The sequence below is a fragment of the Megalobrama amblycephala genome, linkage group LG24, assembly GCF_018812025.1.
Source record: "Megalobrama amblycephala isolate DHTTF-2021 linkage group LG24, ASM1881202v1, whole genome shotgun sequence".
Lineage (NCBI taxonomy): Eukaryota > Metazoa > Chordata > Actinopteri > Cypriniformes > Xenocyprididae > Megalobrama > Megalobrama amblycephala.
The window spans coordinates 2116567-2122126 of record NC_063067.1 but is presented as its reverse complement, the minus strand read 5'-3'; the positions used below and the strand labels follow the sequence as shown (position 1 = coordinate 2122126).

The 5560-nt window shown below is 35.9% G+C and overlaps 1 pseudogene; it reads right to left on the bottom strand.

Annotated features, from left to right (window-relative positions):
* Positions 1 to 366: 366 nt before the first annotated feature.
* On the bottom strand, positions 367 to 5288 carry LOC125260300 (annotated as a pseudogene).
* Between the last annotated feature and the right edge of the window lie 272 nt (positions 5289 to 5560).

Here is a 5560-nt window from a genome sequence, read left to right as displayed (position 1 = left end):
AATGTACCATATTATGTAAAATTTCACCATATAATATTATTATATCATATTATAATAGATTTGAAAAGCAAAAACAAAGTATAAATGAAAGAGAAAAGCAAACAAATCTTGATTAGAAATATAATGACTCATTTTGGCCATTCAAATGTAGCTGTGATGAAATATTTTCAAACAACATAAAACTCACAAATATTTCATTATACAGTCATGGCCAGAATTATTGGCACCTTTCCTAAATATGATCAAAGATGGATGTAAAAATAAATTTTAATTGTTTATCCTTCATGATCTATCATTCAAATTATTTGTAAAAAAAAAAAAAAAAAAAAAAAAAAAAAAATCTAACATTTTATGAAATACACATTTTTTGTACACATTTTGTCTATCACATATTAATTTCTTTATAATCACAAGTAAAATGTACTTGATTGTGGTTTGTGCAAAATGTTTTTTTGGTTTTTATTTACATTTTCTAAAATCATCACATCCATATTTAATCTTTTCAGATTTGATGTTTTTTGTTTGTTTCAGTTGACAGGTGTGATGATCAGTGGCTTTGAGTTTTTACCTTTATCATTATCGCCTGGGCCAAAATATGGATAGAGTTTGTCAGTGAAAGTCTGACCAGTGAAAGAGTAGATATGAGATCTGGAGTCCACGTCATAAAAAGAGACCAGACCCTCCTCATAATCCACAAACACTCCCACCTTCTTTCCAAAGCTGCATATTGATTCTCATTCCTCAGAATCACAGACCAGTATCCATTCTTAGGACTCAGCCAGATCTTCCCCTTCCTGTTAATGGATTCTCTGGCCACTCCTAAATCCCACTCAGTCTTTCCCTTCACCTGCACCTCATAGTAAAATCTCCCTGAACTGAATCCCTCCTTTGCCAGAACACAAGAACAGACATCAAATCTCTTTGGGTTTTCTGGGACGTTCTGGTGAATGTCTCCAGTACTGACTTGTTTTCCATCATCAGACAGAATGAGAGATGGAAAGGCTATATCAGGATCCAGAGTCACATCCACTGAGAGAGATCAGACATTATCAATCAACTTCAGAGCAAACATTTTCAGATGTACAGTATATACAGATTATAAACAAAGTATTGTCAGTGTATTGAAGAAAATGGTGTCAGTCACTGTACCTGCAAACTTCTGCACAAACTTCAACTCTGTGGACACTAATGACAATATAATGATGAATTATTATAGGAATAATTTCAGGTTAACAGTGAGTTTATCTCTATTAACAGCATCAGTGGCATGTAGTGATTTCTGATTATGTATTATTGTTTGTACATGGATAGTTATGTCATGTTGCTTATATGTCTCTGAAGTAAGTTAAAGTAATACTGCAGTAACTGGTTATGGCATAAGTTAAAGTTTGGATTTAACTTCACATAGACTAGGTTTAGTAAGTGATTTTATCATACCAGTTTAATGCTAACATTGCAAGTTTAAGTTATATTGTGGTTATATTTTTGAAACATTGTGAACATTTGCAGACAGAAATAAAATAATTGACCAGCAGCAGGTCACCAATGCTAAAATTTTATTGTTTACACTTTATTTTAAGGTGTCTTTGTTACACTGTCATTAAACATTTATGTTGAGTAATATTAAGAAACTACACGTACTTACTGTAGGGTTAGGATTAGGGTTTGGTTTGGTTTGATTAGGATTAGTTGCATCATGTAATTATGCATCATTTATAGTTATTACTATACTAACTACATGTAACAATGACACTATAAAATAAAGTGTTACCCTTTTATCCCATATAGTCCTTGAAAATGTAATTTCTTAGATAGTTACTAACAAATATATCTATACACTGTATTAGATATTCACATACCAGTTTGACTGAGTTTTTCATTTAGTTTCCCATGTAGAGTTTTCCTCAGTTGAGTCAGAGCTCTTTTCAGAGAGTTCACATTCACATCAGAGTCAATCCTGATCTCAGTCCAGTTCTTGGTGTGTGGACGACTGGACAGGGATGAGCACATCTACAGCAGGAGAGAGAGATGTCACACTTATTCTGTTATCTTGTCTTAGTTTCATTTTCATTAACTTTTAGTTTGCTCAGCATTGTTTCCTGTTTTCTTTGTTTGTTACTATAGTTACTGATTAATTTGAAACATCTTGTATTCTGTTCATTATCTGTGTAGATTTAAGTTCCTGTGAGTTTCGTCTCACTGTCGGTTATTGTTTGTGTAACGATTGTGCTTAGACACACTGTCTCGTGGACTTTGACTATCTGAGTTTGTTTTATTAAATCCTTTTGTTTTAGGAATCCCGTGTCTCATCTTCATCTTTGGACTTTTAGTAGCATGACAAGAGGACTGTTAAGTGTGTTATATTTATATTTTTTAAGAAGTTAATTCAATATTTTTATGCAGGACCTTTCTAACACAATTGAGGCAAGACACTCCAGATTAATAGTGTAAAATATCCAAAGAAGTGAAGCCTTTCCAAAAAAAAAAAAGAAAAGAAAAGTTTATCAAGTCAAGAGATTCCATCAAGAGATGCATGCTGCCATGTTCATCACTGTGGATGACCCACATGAGTTCTGTACTGGATGTCTGAGGGAAGATCACTCTGTTCTTGCCCTCGAGGGCACAGAGTATGAGCACTGTGATTTATTTTCCATCAAGGTGTTCCCTGATCCTGATATTCCAAATTTGAGGTCATGATAAAATGGAGTCAGATAAAAGTTTAATTGAAATTAAATTACTTTGCACACCAAAAAGACAGAACATGCAGGAAACCTTCAGCCGCACCACTGGACACCGTCGTCGGGCCAGTTGTGTGAATCTTACAGAACAGAGAGTTTGTACTGTAATATTGTACATGATGAGACAGATGTTGACAGACCTGTATGAGGTGGAGATGATCATCAGTGTGTGAGATCTGCTCCAGCTCAGTGTTTCTCTTCTTCAGCTCAGTGATTTCCTGCTGCAGCTCTTTAATGAGATCTTCAGCCTGTTTCTCTGCTTCTTTCTGCTGTTCCTCCATCATCTTCAGCAGCTCAGACTGACATCTCTCAATGGAGCGGATCAGATCAGTGAAGAGCTCAACACTGGAGGATTTCTCTTTCTCTGTGTTTCTCTGATGAATGAAAACAGGTAAAAGTTCTATTTGTTAATATATTACGTATTACATATTATTTAAAGTGATAGTTCACCCTAAAATGAAAATTCTCTTATCATCAATTAACCGCATGTTCACTTAAAATGCGTGATTTTCAGTGGAATACAAAGTGCAATACACCAAGATTTGTGCTCTATGGGAAAAATAATGTTTTTAGAGCAACTTGAGGGTTACTGGCAGAACTCTCTATTTAATTCAATGTATTTATTAATTAGATTGAAATATGATTATGCATAACAGTTTTTTGAGATTTATTTTTTGGTAGGATAGTTAAACAGAAAGTGAAATGGAGAGGGGGATTGAAAAGGACCATGAGTCAGGAAATGAACTCTGATTGATCGGAGCACAAACCTTTCTCAGCTCTACTGAGTGTTTGATCTCTTGAATCTTCTTCATTCTGTCCTGGATCATCTGATGAACGTCAATCTGTCTCTGAACCAGCTGATCCTACATACAGAGAAAAACACACATTTATCACTGAATTTATGTTTCCATCTTCTGACGGTCTTTTTTTTTTTTTTAAAAATTATTTTTAAACCATTTAAAGATCATATTAATTCAAAATTATAGTTTTAAATCTTTTAATCCTGACAGTTTTGCAAGTAACAAAAAGCTTTTATAAGAAGAAATGAAAGACCATTGGATTTGGGTCAGGTTCTTCAACATGTCAAGACACAGGAAAGAAAACTGCATTTCACAGTGTGTTTATAGTGTTTTGTCTGTAACTCTTTACCTTCTTCTCTCGACTCTCCTCCTCTATAGGAACAGTGTTGTGAGTCCTGTGATCTCCTTCAGTGCAGAACAGACAAACACACACCTGATCATCTCTGCAGAACATCTCCAGAGGTCTCTCATGTTTCTGGCATATATAATCCTCCAGATTTTCCACAGCGTTGATCAGTGTGTGTTTCTTTAGACGTGGGACTCTGAGATGAGGCTCCAGATGATCATCACAGTAAGAGCTTTGACACGTCAGGCAGGACTTCACAGCTTTCTGCTTTCTTTCAGCACAGAAGTCACAGAGCACCTCAGATTCTCCTAGATTCAGCTTCTTATTAAAGTGTTGCACAACCTCCCTGAGTGTTGTATTAATCTTGAGATCAGGTCTTCTGCTGAATGTTTCTTTACAGAATGGACAGAAGCAGGTCTGTGTGTCCGTCCAGCATTTGCTCAGGCAGGATCTGCAGAAGTTGTGTCCACATGGAGTGGTGACTGGATCAGTGAACACTTCCAGACAGATGGAGCACTGGAGCTCCTCATTTAGTGCTGGACCACTGGAAGATGCCATGACTGAAAAGAAAATGATAATATATCATCTACATTGCTGAAGAGAGCAACTTTCATAATTAAATGCACTGAATAAATTAGGCTATGGATGTTGCATGTTAAATACTATTATATTTAATAATGATTATTTATGTACCACTGTTTATATCACATTCAAAGAATGTCAGACCCGCCTCCAACACTAACCCTAACCACACCGAGCCTATAAGCTCCACCACTAACTTCTGGTCTGATTGCTGGTCTGTACTTTCAGCTCTGTGGCACTGCAGTAGGGTACTATTGAGTGGTAGAAAAACAACTGAAGGTACTAAATACAGAAACTAAACATGTCTCTGGGAGCCACAGTACAGCCAATTTAAGAGGCTTTTACAACATTTTAATACCATCATGAAAATATATTTTATAAAAGACAACAAAGAAAATGAGTGGAAGTGTAATTTTTCAAACAAATAACCTACATAATTAACATCTGTAAACACCTGTTTAATGGAGTTTATTTCACTAAACTTTGTTTATTCTGTCTGCAGTTCAAATACTTCCTGTTTCTGATATGTGACATGAACACAGACTATATTTACCAACATTCTTACTGCTTCATGCTATTAAACTAGTGAACGTATATTTCCATCACTTACCTGTGAGCGAATATCAGATTTAATCGTTAATTTCAGAGTTTCTGAAAAGAAATGTTGTTTTTAAGAAGCTTCCAGTTCATCTGTTTAGTTTTAAGGTGCGTTCACGCGGCCTTGTAATTCCTGTAGTTACGAGATTCTAGCTTGTAAAAAGCATTCACGTCCTCGTAGAGATAGTAGTTACAGCTTGTAAGCTGGGAGTTTTCTGAAAGCTCCCAGATGTACCACGTGGGCGCTTGTACCACCTGACCACTGTAGATTCATTGATAGTGGTGCCATGGAAACGCATAATTCCCAGTCCAAGGACCAAAAGGACGTGAACAGCTCCGAATATAACGTCACGTGTTGTCATTTCAAGATTCCGGTAAATACGAGGTGACGTGAACGCAGCATTACTTTCACTCAAGTCTTTACACACGTGCAGTGATGTCATATAGCCCCGCCCATAATCATAAATATGAAACAGTTCCTTATTCATCTCTGCTGA